A 16,853-nucleotide genomic window follows, 5' to 3' on the forward strand; every position below is an offset into this window, starting at 1 on the left:
AGTGGCTATATGATAGGAGTTGTCTAGTGGCTATATGATAGGAGTTGTCTAGTGGCTATATGATAGGAGTTGTCTAGTGGTTATATGATAGGAGGAGTTATCTAGTGGCTATATGATAGCAGGAGTTGTCTAGTGGTTATATGATAGGAGTTGTCTAGTGGTTATATGATAGGAGGAGTTGTCTAGTGGTTATATGATAGGAGGAGTTGTCTAGTGGCTATATGATAGGAGGAGTTGTCTAGTGGCTATATGATTGGAGTTAGGAGTTGTCTAGGAATTGTTCATAAGTAGTCCAGGGTCCAAGGATGTTTCTGGATAGGGTCATGTTCGGGATGGTGGTAGCCAGGTCTGACTATGGTCATGGTTATGACAGGAAATGATTGGGTCATTTCCCCCACAGGCCTAACACACTCACCTCTTACCAATGGTTGCGTGCCACATCATTGACTATTTCCTCGACTGACAGATTGCTGTAACATATCATTGGGTTAGCTGTATGTGATAAATACCTTTCCAGACGTTGTAAAAAATTTTTTATTTTTTTATTTTTATTTATTTTACCTTTATTTAACCAGGTAGGCAAGTTGAGAACAAGTTCTCATTTACAATTGCGACCTGGCCAAGATAAAGCAAAGCAGTTCGACACATACAACAACACAGAGTTACACATGGAGTAAAACAAACATACAGTCAATAATACAGTAGAAAAATAAATATGTGAGCAAATGAGGTGAGATAAGGGAGGTAAAGGCAAAAAAGGCCATGGTGGCAAAGTAAATACAATATAGCAAGTAAAACACTGGAATGGTAGATTTGTAGTGGAAGAAAGTGCAAAGTAGAAATAGAAATAATGGGGTGCAAAGGAGCTAAATAAATAAATAAATACATAAATACAGTAGGGGAAGAGGTAGTTGTTTGGGCTAAATTATAGATGGGCTATGTACAGGTGCAGTGATCTGTGAGCTGCTCTGACAGCTGGTGCTTAAAGCTAGTGAGGGAGATATGTGTTTCCAGTTTCAGAGATTTTTGTAGTTCATTCCAGTCATTGGCAGCAGAGAACTGGAAGGAGAGACGGCCAAAGGAGGAATTGGCTTTGGGGGTGACCAGAGAGATATACCTGCTGGAGCGCGAGCTACAGGTGGGTGCTGCTATGGTGACCATTGAGCGGAGATAAGGGGGGACTTTACCTAGCAGGGTCTTGTAGATGACCTGGACCCAGTGGGTTTGGCGACGAGTATGAAGCGAGGGCCAGCCAACGAGAGCGTACAGGTCGCAGTGGTGGGTAGTATATGGGGCTTTGGTGACAAAACGGATGGCACTGTGATGGACTCCATCCAGTTTATTGAGTAGGGTATTGGAGGCTATTTTGTAAATGACATCGCCGAAGTCGAGGATCGGTAGGATGGTCAGTTTTACGAGGGTATGTTTGGCAGCATGAGTGAAGGATGCTTTGTTGCGAAATAGGAAGCCAATTCTAGATTTAACTTTGGATTGGACATGTTTGATGTGAGTCTGGAAGGAGAGCTTACAGTCTAACCAGACACCTAGGTATTTGAAGTTGTCCACATATTCTAAGTAAGGACCGTCCGGAGTAGGGATGCTGGACGGACGGGCGGGCAGGTGCGGGCAGCGATCGGTTGAAGAGCATGCATTTAGTTTTACTAGTATTTAAGAGCAGTTGGAGGCCACGGAAGGAGAGTTGTATGGCATTGAAGCTCGTCTGGAGGGTTAACACAGTGTCCAAAGAAGGGCCAGAAGTATACAGAATGGTGTCGTCTGCGTAGAGGTGGATCAGAGACTCACCAGCAGCAAGAGCATTGATGTATACAGAGAAAAGAGTCGGCCCAAGAATTGAACCCTGTGGCACCCCCATAGAGACTACCAGAGGCCCGGACAACAGGCCCTCAGATTTGACACACTGAACTCTATCAGAGAAGTAGTTGGTGAACCAGACGAGGCAGTCATTTGAGAAACCAAGGCTATTGAGTCTGCCGATGAGGATGTGATGATTGACAGAGTCGAAAGCCTTGGCCAGGTCGATGAATATGGCAGCACAGTATTGTTTCTTATCGATGGTGGTTACGATATTGTTTAGGACCTTGAGCGTGGCTGAGGTGCACCCATGACCAGCTCTGAAACCAGACTGCATAGCGGAGAAGGTGCGGTGGGATTCGAAATGGTCGGTAATCTGTTTGTTGACGTGGCTTTCGAAGACCTTAGAAAGGCAGTGTAGGATAGATATAGGTATAGATATAGGTCAAATATGGCGTGGAACGCGCCCAATACCTCCAAAAACTGCTTTAAATCACTCTTCAATCAATCATTTCATAATTCAGATCTCTCTTTGTGAAAGTATTTGAAAGTAGAATGGTTATTCAGGAGGTGATTGGGGTCATTTCCCCTACAGGCCTAAAAACACACACTCATTCTGACCCTAAAAGATTACAATAAATCACCACTTTGTATCATATTGGATTTGTCTTTGCGACAGACCATAAATATATTATTTTGCTTAATAACTATTTACAAACATATTTTATTTGTTTTCAAAGGGTTTAAAATGTTTTTCATCTACATATAAGGAATAATTGCTTCTTGGACTGAGCCGCTTGCATTTTGTTTTTCAAACAGTCTGTGAATTAGAATGTTATTACTGGTCGTTGTTGGCCAGAGTGGCCAGACTGTATTACACTTGTAAAACAGCCAAACCCCCCAAAAACATCAACAACAATGTTCGCCAAGACCTTCTGTTAATAGATCTGCATGGCAACGATAGAATTTAAGATTTTAAAAGAAGTCAGTCAAATGGCACATAATCTCCTGAATAATCAAAGGGGATTTGTTTTCTGAGGTATTTTGACTTTAAGAGCTTGTTTGAGATCCATGATGTATATTTATCAACTGTTACCTTCATATTTTAGGCTGTTAACATGATTATTTCTGTATGTGCTGTAGCCAACTGCTGCCATGACAACGAAGAAACACATGGGAGTCTATCAGTATCTATAGCCTCTTATTACCAGGCTGATTACTGCTGCACTATCTATCAGTATCTGTAGCCTCGTATTACCAGGCTGATTACTGCTGCACTATCTATCAGTATCTGTAGCCTCTTATTACCAGGCTGATTACTGCTGCACTATCTATCAGTATCTATAGCCTCTTATTACCAGGCTGATTACTGCTGCACTATCAGTATCTATAGCCTCTTATTACCAGGCTGATTACTGCTGCACTATCTATCAGTATCTATAGCCTCTTATTACCAGGCTGATTACTGCTGCACTATCAGTATCTATAGCCTCTTATTACCAGGCTGATTACTGCTGCACTATCTATCAGTATCTATAGCCTCTTATTACCAGGCTGATTACTGCTGCACTATCTATCAGTATCTATAGCCTCTTATTACCAGGCTGATTACTGCTGCACTATCTATCAGTATCTATAGCCTCTTATTACCAGGCTGATTACTGCTGCACTATCTATCAGTATCTATAGCCTCTTATTACCAGGCTGATTACTGCTGCACTATCTATCAGTATCTATAGCCTCTTATTACCAGGCTGATTACTGCTGCACTATCTATCAGTATCTATAGCCTCTTATTACCAGGCTGATTACTGCTGCACTATCTATCAGTATCTATAGCCTCTTATTACCAGGCTGATTACTGCTGCACTATCTATCAGTATCTATAGCCTCTTATTACCAGGCTGATTACTGCTGCACTATCTATCAGAATCTGTAGCCTCGTATTACCAGGCTGATTACTGCTGCACTATCAGTTTGTGTAGAGAGCCATGCATGTAACCTGGTGAGATCAGGCTGGCTGGCAAGGCTACAAGCAGACTGGACCACCAGACTGTTATTTTTTGCTATGGGTAGTGTTATTATTTTATCGTTGTCATGGTATTCTACCCACCACACATACCGTCTTGAACAAACCTGCTCTAATTTCCTGGTTTATACAGTAGATCAGCCATCTGGGGGAACAGCCCAGTCTGTGGGAGGGTTTACAATCTGATGCTTCTTCCATCTGATAAAGCTCATCCATAGAAATACCAGTATCTCTATGATCTCATCAGTCACCTGTCAGTCCCTCCTCCTCAGCCTGCTGATGTAACAGGGATCACCTGTCAGTCCCTCCTCCTCAGCCTGCTGATGTAACAGGGATCACCTGTCAGTCCCTCCTCCTCAGCCTGCTGATGTAACAGGGATCACCTGTCAGTCCCTCCTCCTCAGTCTGCTGATGTAACAGGGATCACCTGTCAGTCCCTCCTCCTCAGCCTGCTGATGTAACAGGGATCACCTGTCAGTCCCTCCTCCTCAGTCTGCTGATGTAACAGGGATCACCTGTCAGTCCCTCCTCCTGTCTGCTGATGTAACAGGGATCACCTGTCAGTCCCTCCTCCTCAGCCTGCTGATGTAACAGGGATCACCTGTCAGTCCCTCCTCCTCAGCCTGCTGATGTAACAGGGATCACCTGTCAGTCCCTCCTCCTCAGTCTGCTGATGTAACAGGGATCACCTGTCAGTCCCTCCTCCTCAGCCTGCTGATGTAACAGGGATCACCTGTCAGTCCCTCCTCCTCAGCCTGCTGATGTAACAGGGATCACCTGTCAGTCCCTCCTCCTCAGTCTGCTGATGTAACAGGGATCACCTGTCAGTCCCTCCTCCTGTCTGCTGATGTAACAGGGATCACCTGTCAGTCCCTCCTCCTCAGCCTGCTGATGTAACAGGGATCACCTGTCAGTCCCTCCTCCTCAGCCTGCTGATGTAACAGGGATCACCTGTCAGTCCCTCCTCCTCAGTCTGCTGATGTAACAGGGATCACCTGTCAGTCCCTCCTCCTCAGTCTGCTGATGTAACAGGGATCACCTGTCAGTCCCTCCTTCTCAGTCTGCTGATGTAACAGGGATCACCTGTCAGTCCCTCCTCCTCAGCCTGCTGATGTAACAGGGATCACCTGTCAGTCCCTCCTCCTCAGTCTGCTGATGTAACAGGGATCACCTGTCAGTCCCTCCTCCTCAGCCTGCTGATGTAACAGGGATCACCTGTCAGTCCCTCCTCCTCAGCCTGCTGATGTAACAGGGATCACCTGTCAGTCCCTCCTCCTCAGTCTGCTGATGTAACAGGGATCACCTGTCAGTCCCTCCTCCTCAGTCTGCTGATGTAACAGGGATCACCTGTCAGTCCCTCCTCCTCAGCCTGCTGATGTAACAGGGATCACCTGTCAGTCCCTCCTCCTCAGCCTGCTGATGTAACAGGGATCACCTGTCAGTCCCTCCTCCTCAGCCTGCTGATGTAACAGGGATCACCTGTCAGTCCCTCCTCCTCAGCCTGCTGATGTAACAGGGATCACCTGTCAGTCCCTCCTCCTGTCTGCTGATGTAACAGGGATCAGCTGTCAGTCCCTCCTCCTCAACCTGCTGATGTAACAGGGATCACCTGTCAGTCCCTCCTCCTCAGCCTGCTGATGTAACAGGGATCACCTGTCAGTCCCTCCTCCTGTCTGCTGATGTAACAGGGATCAGCTGTCAGTCCCTCCTCCTCAGTCTGCTGATGTAACAGGGATCACCTGTCAGTCCCTCCTCCTCCATGGGGTTGTTGCTTCAGTCTGCTGATGTAACAGGGATGATATGATGGCCTTTAGCTTTGCTCCAGTTCCTCCTCGACTTCAAAACCGTCTGTATAGGTGTTTAACATATCAGCTGAGCTAACCACATCACATGAAATATGGGGCGGCAGGTAGCCTAGTGGTTAGAGCGTTGGATTAGTAACCGGAAGGTTGCAAGATCAAATCCCTGAGCTGAATAGGTAAAAATCTGTCGTTCTGCCCTGAACAAGGCAGTTAACCCACTGTTACTAGGCCGTCAATGAAAATAAGAATTTGTTCTTAACTGACTTGCATAGCTAAATAATATATATATACAGTGGCCATTTTAGCATGTAAATCTTGGTGGGGCAAACTCCCCCCAGTTTTTTTTGTTGATGAATGCCAGCAAAGCCACTACACAACACAACACTAAACAATACATGAATTGCACGCAAATGGCGACAAACTGTTAGGGCCTACATAAAGCTGTCCCAACAGCAGAGCTTTCTTTCCAGCACAATGGAGTGAATCCTTACCACTGCTACACCTGGCTATCAGCGGAGCCTTGTCCGGCAGCGAAATAATTCATTCAGCCTCGTTTACAGCCTTTTAAAAAACCTAACTGATATGGCTGACCATATCTCCCTGGCATATTACATCGTTTATGCAGCAGGATATAAGACATTTTTGGACTCCCCTTGTTGTGCGCAGCGGTCCTACATTGGCAAATTTTGTCATCAAAGAAAGAGAAAGATTTACAATTTCGAGTTGGGCTCACATTCTTGAAGTCTACCCTTACTAAAGGCGGGGGACGTAGCGTCCCCATGAGTGACAGAACACTGAGCCAATCACGATGCAATGCTCCTATTTTCTGCTGGCCTGCCCCATCACCACAGAAAGCACTGAGCAAGGCTGAAACACCTGCATTTTAGAGCTGCCTGTTTGTATGCGGCTTTATTAACTCAGTGATACATTTTTTTTTACATTGTTTGCAAACTGATATGTGACACATATTAATGCCAAAATAACATGCAAAACAGGCAAGCCCCCCCGCCCCAAATACTGTATACTTAAAAAAAAATAAAAAAAATATGTTGTCAAACATGTCCAATCCAAAGTTAAATCTAGAATTGGCTTCCTATTTCGCAACAAAGCATCCTTCACTCATGCTGCCAAACATACCCTCGTAAAACTGACCATCCTACCGATCCTCGACTTCGGCGATGTCATTTACAAAATAGCCTCCAATACCCTACTCAATAAACTGGATGGAGTCCATCACAGTGCCATCCGTTTTGTCACCAAAGCCCCATATACTACCCACCACTGCGACCTGTACGCTCTCGTTGGCTGGCCCTCGCTTCATACTCGTCGCCAAACCCACTGGGTCCAGGTCATCTACAAGACCCTGCTAGGTAAAGTCCCCCCTTATCTCCGCTCAATGGTCACCATAGCAGCACCCACCTGTAGCTCGCGCTCCAGCAGGTATATCTCTCTGGTCACCCCCAAAGCCAATTCCTCCTTTGGCCGTCTCTCCTTCCAGTTCTCTGCTGCCAATGACTGGAATGAACTACAAAAATCTCTGAAACTGGAAACACATATCTCCCTCACTAGCTTTAAGCACCAGCTGTCAGAGCAGCTCACAGATCACTGCACCTGTACATAGCCCATCTATAATTTAGCCCAAACAACTACCTCTTCCCCTACTGTATTTATGTATTTATTTATTTATTTAGCTCCTTTGCACCCCATTATTTCTATTTCTACTTTGCACTTTCTTCCACTACAAATCTACCATTCCAGTGTTTTACTTGCTATATTGTATTTACTTTGCCACCATGGCCTTTTTTGCCTTTACCTCCCTTATCTCACCTCATTTGCTCACTTTGTATATAGACTTATTTTTCTACTGTATTATTGACTGTATGTTTGTTTTACTCCATGTGTAACTCTGTGTTGTTGTATGTTGTCGAACTGCTTTGCTTTATCTTGGCCAGGTCGCAATTGTAAATGAGAACTTGTTCTCAACTTGCCTACCTGGTTAAATAAAGATGAAATTTAAAATGTAAAATAAAAATGGGGCTCTGTTGCTAGGTGACAATGTTGTCAGGTCTATGGATCTAACAAGTAAAACGGTGAGAGACAGACGGTATCGTTGAATGAATTCCAAAGTGACCCTTAGCCCTTCCTGTAGATCTGAAGGGGGCTGGACATGTGAAAGCAATATGGCAGTGATACATCCAGTTTATCAGAAGACAAGAACCATGTTGTTTACACCTATCCACTCCTCTCATATCTACACAACTGCCTGGTGGAGAGTAAAGGGGCTCAGGGATGTCAAATCCATCTCTCTCAGGCTTACCTACGGATCTGTGACAGAGGTGGGACAGGGACAGGTCTGGAATTTTAGCCCAACGGTAGGTCCCAAATTATACCCTATTCCGTATAGTGGACTACTGTTGACCAGAGGAACAAGTCTAGAGGGCTAAATAAAGTCTTCTGTTAACCTGTCACCTGTCATCCTGAAGTAATGGAGTTGGTAGGGAGAGGAATCTACGGCTTTAAGGCCTGTAGCCAGGTCTGACTGATTGAGAATCAGTGTGTAGAGTAAGGAGGGTACCAATATTAACCAAATATAGTGTAACACTGCCCCCCATTGATGATACAGTACATTACACATTAAAACCCAGGGGGCATTGCAGGAACATTGAAGATGAGTACAGCAAATATAATTTGACAAAGATGACCGCTAGACCCTACGCACTTATGGAGATCTGAGAGGATTTGATAAGTGCAACCAATCTGGTAGTAGCTCAACCCTGCCCTCTGATAGGCTAGGTGGAAGTTTCACCATATTGCTTATATTAGGCAAATCCTTTCCGATCTCTAGTGCATAGGGCCCTCAAACTCAACTCTGGACCTCGAAGCCAGTTCCACTGCATTTCTTTATTGTTTCCCTCTAATCAGGGACTGATTTAGACCTGGGACCCCAGTCATTGTTCCCCTCTAATCAGGGACTGATTTAGACCTGGGACCCCAGTCATTGTTCCCCTGTAATCAGGGACTGATTTAGACCTGGGACCCCAGTCATTGTTTCCCTCTAATCAGGGACTGATTTAGACCTGGGACCCCAGTCATTGTTCCCCTGTAATCAGGGACTGATTTAGACCTGGGACCCCAGTCATTGTTCCCCTGTAATCAGGGACTGATTTAGACCTGGGACCCCAGTCATTGTTGCCCTCTAATCAGGGACTGATTTAGACCTGGGACCCCAGTCATTGTTTCCCTCTAATCAGGGACTGATTTAGACCTGGGACCCCAGTCATTGTTGCCCTCTAATCAGGGACTGATTTAGACCTGAGGCACCAGTATTTGTATTTATTATGGATCCCCATTAGCTGCTGCCAAGCCAGCAAAATTAAGGCAGTTTAGACAATTTTAAAAACATTACAATACATTCATAGACTGTGTGCCCTCAGGCCCCTACTCCACCACTACCACATATATACAGTACAAAATCCATGTGTACGTGTGTGTATAGTGCATATGTTATCATGTGTGTGTATGCATGTGTCTGTGCCTATGTTTGTGTTGCTTCACAGTCCCCGCTGTTCCATAAGGTGTTTTTTTAATCTGTTTTTAAAATCTAATTTTACTGCTTGCATGAGCTACTTGATGTGGAATAGAGTTCCATGTAGTCATGGCTCTATTTAGTACTGCGCGCCTTCCATTGTCTGTTCTGGACTTGGGGACTGTGAAGAGACCTCTTGTGGCATGTCTTGTGTGGCATGCATGGGTGTCCAAGCTGTCCACCAGTAGTTCAAACAGACAGCTCGGTGCATTCAACATGTCAATACCTCTCATAAATACAAGCAGTGATGAAGTCAATCTCTCCTCCACTGTGAGGCAGGAGAGATTGACATGCATATTATTAATATTAGCTCTCTGTGTACATCCAAGGGCCAGCCGTGCTGCCCTGTTCTGAACCAAATGCAATTTTCCTAAAATAAATGTTGTGGGACCTGACCACACGACTGAACAATAGTCCAGGTGCGACAAAACTAGAGCCTGTAGGGCCTGTCTTGTTGACAATGCTGTTAAGAAGGTAGAGCAGCGCCTTATCATGGACATACTTCTCCCCATCTTAGCTACTGTTGTATCAATATGTTTTGACCATGACAGTTTCCACTCCAGGGTTACTCCAAGCAGTTTAGTCACCTCAGCTTGCTCAATTTCCACATAATTTATTACAATATTTAGTTGAGGTTTAGGGTTTAGTGAATGATTTGTCCCAAATACAATGCTATTAGTTTTAGAAATATTTAGGACTAACTTATTCCTTGCCACTCATTCTGAAACTAATTGCAACTCTTTGTTAAGTGTTGCAGTCACTTCAGTCACTATAGTAGCTGACATGTATAGTGTTGAGTCATCTGCATACATAGACACTCTGGCTTTCCTCAAAGCCAGTGGCAATTCATTGGTAAAGATTGAAAAACGTAATGGGCCTAGAAAGCTGCCTTGGGGAATTCCTGATTCTACCTGGATTATGTTGGAGAAACACCCTTTGTGTTTTGTTAGACAGCTAACTCTTTATCCACAATATAGCAGGACTTGTAAAGCCATAACACATATGTTTTGCCAGCAGCAGACTATGATCGATAATGTCAAAGGCCGCACTGAAGTCTAACAAAACAGCCCCCACAATCTTTTTATCATCAATTTCTCTCTGCCAATCATCAGTCATTTGTGTAAGTGCTGTGCTTGTTGAATGTCCTTCTCTATAAGGTGCTGAAAGTTTGTTGTCAATTTGTTTACTTTAAAATAGCATTGTATCTGGTCAAACAATTTTTTCCAAAAGTTTACTAAGGGTTGGTAACAGGCTGATTGGTCAGCTATTTGAGCCAGTAAAGGGGGCTTTACTATTCTTAGGTAGCGGAATGACTTTTGCTTCCCTCCAAGCCTGAGGGCACACGCTCTCTAGTAGGCTTAAATTAAAGATGTGGTAAATAGGAGTGGCAATATTGTCTGTTATTCCCCTCAGTAATTTTCCATCCAAGTTGTCAGACCCCGGTGGCTTGTCATTGCTGATAGACAACAATAATTGTTTCACCTCTTCCACACTGACTTTATGGAATTTAAAATTACAATGCTTTCATCATTTTCTCAGACATACTTGAATGTACATCCGGTGGATCTGGATACTGCTTTCAAGCTAATTTCTGCAGCTTTAGTAAAGATGTGATCAATACATGTTGATGATTTCATTCCTGTGCTGTTTGTAACTTCCCTGGTAGGTTGACTGATAACCTGAACCAGGTTGCAGGCACTGGTTTCAGTTTGAAGTTTTTTCTTGAGTGGGCAGCTTGATGAAAGCCAGTCACTATTTAAATCACCCAGAAAATATACTTCTCTGTTGATATCACAAACACTATCAAGCATTTCACACATGTTATCCAGATACTGACTGTTATCACTTGGTGGTCTATAGCAGCTTCCCACCAGAATGGGCTTTAGGTGAGGCTGATGAACCTGTAGACATATTACTTTAACAGTATTTGACATGAGATCCTCTATAATCTTTACAGTGATTGATTGAATGTATTTGACAATTTGTAAAATCCATACATAAGGGTGCTCCAGCTGGTGATGCCTCCACATACAATTTAAGAAAATTATCAAGGATAACACAATAAAGCTTAACAGGTTATTTCCATTGCGGTCCTTTTGCGGGAAAGGGGGAATACAACAAGGTTAGGCGGCAATTGTAATGACAACAGACAATGACAGACACAATTGTTGTTTGTTTCACAACATCTGATAATGAATACAATTTCTGTTCCTAATAAACAACTATGGACAGGTACATCTTTCTTGTCTCACATACCCTTAATATATAAACAATCAATCCCTAATATATATATATTAGTTGAAGTTGGAAGTTTACATACACCTTAGCCAAATACATTTAAACTCAGTTTTTCACAATCCTTGACATTTAATCCTAGTAAAAAATGTCCTGTTTTATGTCCGTTAGGATCACCACTTTATTTTAAGAATGTGAAATGTCAGAATAATAGTAGAGAGAATGATTTATTTCAGTTTTTATTTCTTTCATCACATTCTCAGTAGGTCAGAAGTTTACATATACTCAATTAGTATTTGGTAGCATTGCCTTCAAATTGTTTAACTTGGGTCAAACGTTTCGGGTAGCCTTCCACAAGCTTCCCACAATAAGTTGGGTGAATTTTGGCCCATTCCTTCTGACAGAGCTGGTGTAACTGAGTCAAGTTTGTAGGCCTCCTTGCTCGCACACGCCTTTTCAGTTCTGCCCACATAAACTTTCTATAGGATTGAGGTCAGAGCTTTGTGATGGCCACTCCAATACCTTGACTTTGTTGTCCTTAAGCCATTTTGCTATAACTTTGGAAATATGCTTGGGGTCATTGTCCATTTGGAAGACACATTTGTGACCAAGCTTTAACTTCCTGACTGATGTCTTGAGATGTATATCCACATAATTTTCCTGCTTCATGATGCCATCTATTTTGTGAAGTGCACCAGTCCCTCCTGCAGCAATGCACCCCCACAACATGATGCTGCCACCCCCGTGCTTCAAGGTTGGGATGGTGTTCTTCGGCTTGCAAGCCTCCCCATTTTCCTCCAAATATAAGTCAAACAGTTCTATTTTTGTTTCATCAGACCAGAGGACATTTCTCCAAAAAGTATGATCTTTGTCCCTATCTGCAGTTGCAAACAGTAGTCTGTTTTTTTTATGGCGGATTTGGAGCAGTGGCTTCTTCCTTGATGAGCGGCCTTTCAGGTTATGTTGATATAGGACTTGTTTTACTGTGGATATAGATACTTTTGTACCTGTTTCCTCCAGCATCTTCACAAGGTCCTTTGCTGTTGTTCTGGGGTTGATTTGCACTTTTAGCACCAAAGTGCGTTCATCTCTAGAAGACAGAAGACGTCTTCTTCCTGAGCGGTATGACGACTGTGTGGTCCCATGGTGTTTATACTTGTGTACTATAGTTTGTACAGATGAACGTGGTACCTTCAGGCGTTTGGAAATTGTTCCCAAGGATGAACCAGACTTGTGGAGGTCTACAATTTTTTTCTGAGGTCTTGACTGATTTCTTTTGATTTTCCCATGATGTCAAGCAAAGTGGCACTGAATTTGAAGGTAGGCCTTGAAATACATCCACAGGTACACCTCCAATTGACTCAAATGATGTCAATTAGCTTATCAGAAGCTTCTAAAGCCATGACATCATTTTCTGGATTTTTCCAAGCTGTTTAAAGACACAGTCAACTTAGTGTATGTAAACTTCTGACCCACTGGAATTGTGATACAGTGAATTATAAGTGAAATAATCTGCCCGTAAACAATTGTTGGAAAAATGACTTGTGTCCTGAACAAAGTAGATGTCCTAACCGACTTGCCGAAACTATAGTTTGTTAACAAGAAATTTGTGGAGTGGTTGAAAAACGGGTTTTAATGACTCCAACCTAAGTGTATGTAAACTTCCGACTTCAACTGTATGTATGTATGTATGTATGTATGTATGTATGTATGTATGTATATATATATATATATATATACACATATATACACACTGCTCAAAAACATAAAGGGAACAGTTAAACAACACAATGTAACTCCAAGTCAATCACACTTCTGTGAAATCAAACTGTCCACTTAGGAAGCAACACTGATTGACAATACATTTCACATGCTGTTGTGCAAATGGAATAGACAACAGGTGGAAATTATAGGCAATTAGCAAGACAACCCAAATAAAGGAGTGGTTCAGCAGGTGGTGACCACAAACCACTTCTCAGTTCTTATGCTTCCTGGCTGATGTTTTGGTCACTTTTGAATGCTGGCGGTGCTTTCACTCTAGTGGTAGCATGAGACGGAGTCTACAACCCACACAAGTGGCTCAGGTAGTGCAGCTCATCCAGGATGGCACATCAATGCGAGCTGTGGCAAGAAGGTTTGCTGTGTCTGTCAGCGTAGTGTCCAGAGCATGGAGGCGCTACCAGGAGATAGGCCAGTACATCAGGAGACATGGAGGAGGCCGTAGGAGGGCAACAACCCAGCAGCAGGACCGCTACCTCCGCCTTTGTGCAAGGAGGAGCAGGAGGAGCACTGCCAGAGCCCTGCAAAATGACCTCCAGCAGGCCACAAATGTGCATGTGTCTGCTCAAACGGTCAGAAACAGACTCCATGAGGGTGGTAAGAGGGCCCGACGTCCACAGGTGGGGGTTGTGCTTACAGCCCAACACCGTGCAGGACGTTTGGCATTTGCCAGAGAACACCAAGATTGGCAAATTCACCACTGGCGCCCTGTGCTCTTCACAGATGAAAGCAGGTTCACAATGAGCACGTGACAGAAGTGACAGAGTCTGGAGACGCCGTGGAGAACGTTCTGCTGCCTGCAACATCCTCCAGCATGACCGGTTTGGCGGTGGGTCAGTCATGGTGTGGGGTGGCATTTCTTTGGGGGGCCGCACAGCCCTCCATGTGCTCGCCAGAGGTAGCCTGACTGCCATTAGGTACCGAGATGAGATCCTCAGACCCCTTGTGAGACCATATGCTGGTGCGGTTGGCCCTGGGTTCCTCCTAATGCAAGACAATGCTAGACCTCATGTGGCTGGAGTGTGTCAGCAGTTCCTGCAAGAGGAAGGCATTGATGCTATGGACTGGCCCGCCCGTTCCCCAGACCTGAATCCAATTGAGCACATCTGGGACATCATGTCTCGCTCCATCCACCAACGCCACGTTGCACCACAGACTGTCCAGGAGTTGGCGGATGCTTTAGTCCAGGTCTGGGAGGAGATCCCTCAGGAGACCATCCGCCACCTCATCAGGAGCATGCCCAGGTGTTGTAGGGAGGTCATACAGGCACGTAGAGGCCACACACACTACTGAGCCTCATTTTGACTTGTTTCAAAGGACATTACATCAAAGTTGGATCAGCCTGTAGTGTGGTTTTCCACTTTAATTTTGAGTGTGACTCCAAATCCAGACCTCCATGGGTTGATAAATTGGATTTCCATTGATTATTTTTGTGTGATTTTGTTGTCAGCACATTCAACTATGTAAAGAAAAAAGTATTTAATAAGATTATTTCTTTCATTCAGATCTAGGATGTGTTGTTTAAGTGTTCCCTTTATTTTTTGGAGCAGTATATATATATATACATATATATATATATATATATATATCACAAGACAATCACAATATTATAAACAACAGGCACCAAAAAGGCAGACCATATGCTATCCCGGGCATTTCCCTCCCCGTCACCTACTTTAATCTCAACACTCACTTTTGAGACATGCTACTATTTAGCTATTTTTTCAGTGAGATCTTGAAACTACCTATAGAGGTTAGACGTTTCAAATACTTTGGAAAATTATTCCAAAGAATGGCAGCCGAGTATTAAAGTGTTTCTTTCTCCATACCACTTTTAAATCTAAAAGGAACAGCGTCAGTTTCACTCCTGGTTGAATAGTTGTGGTTATCCCTTACTAAGTTAAAGTAGTTATATAGCTATCTGGAGACCATACTGTGGACAATCTGATGTACAAGACACCATTTTATCCGAGCAACTCTCTCCTCCACTTTAAGTCGTCTAATGCTTTCAAAGTGGGAATAGTCAAGATGCATAATGCTGGAAGTTCAAATAATAATCCTGACTAATTTGTTCTGAGATGTCTGCAATCGATTTTTTTATATCTCGGGGGCACTATTGTACCAGGAAGAGCATGCATAGTCGAAGTGCCACTGACCAAGAGCCCCTGCCAATGTCCCCATTGTATTCTTATCCAGATATTTGGTGGTTCTAGCCAGGAACCTAATTTGATGGTTCACTTTGGCGATAACGTTTTGTGCCATCCCCTGTCAGATGGTTATCTAGCACACATCCAACATACTTAACAGTCTTTTGCTGCGACTACTATGTCACCGACTACCACCTTCAAATCTGGGGATTTCCTCAGTTTCACTTTGGACCCCGAACAAGATGGACTCTGTTTTTCCAAGGTGAAGTAACATCTTACTGTCATATAGCCATGTACTGACATTCAGAAGTTCAGCACTGAGGGCTTTCTCAACCACATTGTTGTCTTTGTGGGAAACCAACAGTGCATCTGCATATAGGAACATGTCACATGTAGAGGCAGATTTCAGATCATTTATATACAATACAAATAAAAGTGGACCCAGCACACTCCCTTGGGGAACCCCGCAGTTCCAGATTTTGGGTTTAGACAGGGTCCCATCCACATCCACCATCTGTTTTCTTCCTTGCAGGTAAGAGCCGACCCATTTTACCGCTGAGTTGTTAAAGCCCGTGACTCTTAGTTTGATTAACAGAATCTCATGATCCACTGTATCCAACGTCTTTTGGAGATCTAACATAAGCATTCCACAAAATGTCCCTCTGTCTACTTCCTTCCTTATGTGGTCAGTCAGATATAGTTTCCATGACCCTGAATCAGGATTGAGACAGGCCAATAGTTTCCATGACCCTGAATCAGGATTGAGACAGGCCAATAGTTTCCATGACCCTGAATCAGGGTTGAGACAGGCCAATAGTTTCCATGACCCTGAATCAGGATTGAAACAGGCCAATAGTTTCCATGACCCTGAGTCAGGATTGAGACAGGCCAATAGTTTCCATGACCCTGAATCAGGGTTGAGACAGGCCAATAGTTTCCATGACCCTGAATCAGGATTGAGACAGGCCAATAGTTTCCATGACCCTGAGTCAGGATTGAGACAGGCCAATAGTTTCCATGACCCTGAATCAGGGTTGAGACAGGCCAATAGTTTCCATGACCCTGAATCAGGATTGAGACAGGCCAATAGTTTCCATGACCCCGAATCAGGATTGAGACAGGCCAATAGTTTCCATGACCCCGAATCAGGATTGAGACAGGCCAATAGTTTCCATGACCCTGAATCAGGATTGAGACAGGCCAATAGTTTCCATGACCCTGAATCAGTATTGAGACAGGCCAATAGTTTCCATGACCCTGAATCAGGATTGAGACAGACCGATAGTTTCCATGATCCTGAATCAGGATTGAGACAGGCCAATAGTTTCCATGATCCAACTTATTCCCTTTTTTTATACAAAGGAATGACCCTTGCAAGTTTTAGTTCACTGGGAAAACACCCAAGTTCAATAGATTCTCAATGTGAGTTACACAGGGGGTGATCATTACCGCAGCATCCTTTA

Source organism: Salmo trutta, unplaced genomic scaffold (assembly GCF_901001165.1).
Source record: "Salmo trutta unplaced genomic scaffold, fSalTru1.1, whole genome shotgun sequence".
In the NCBI taxonomy this organism is placed as follows: domain Eukaryota; kingdom Metazoa; phylum Chordata; class Actinopteri; order Salmoniformes; family Salmonidae; genus Salmo; species Salmo trutta.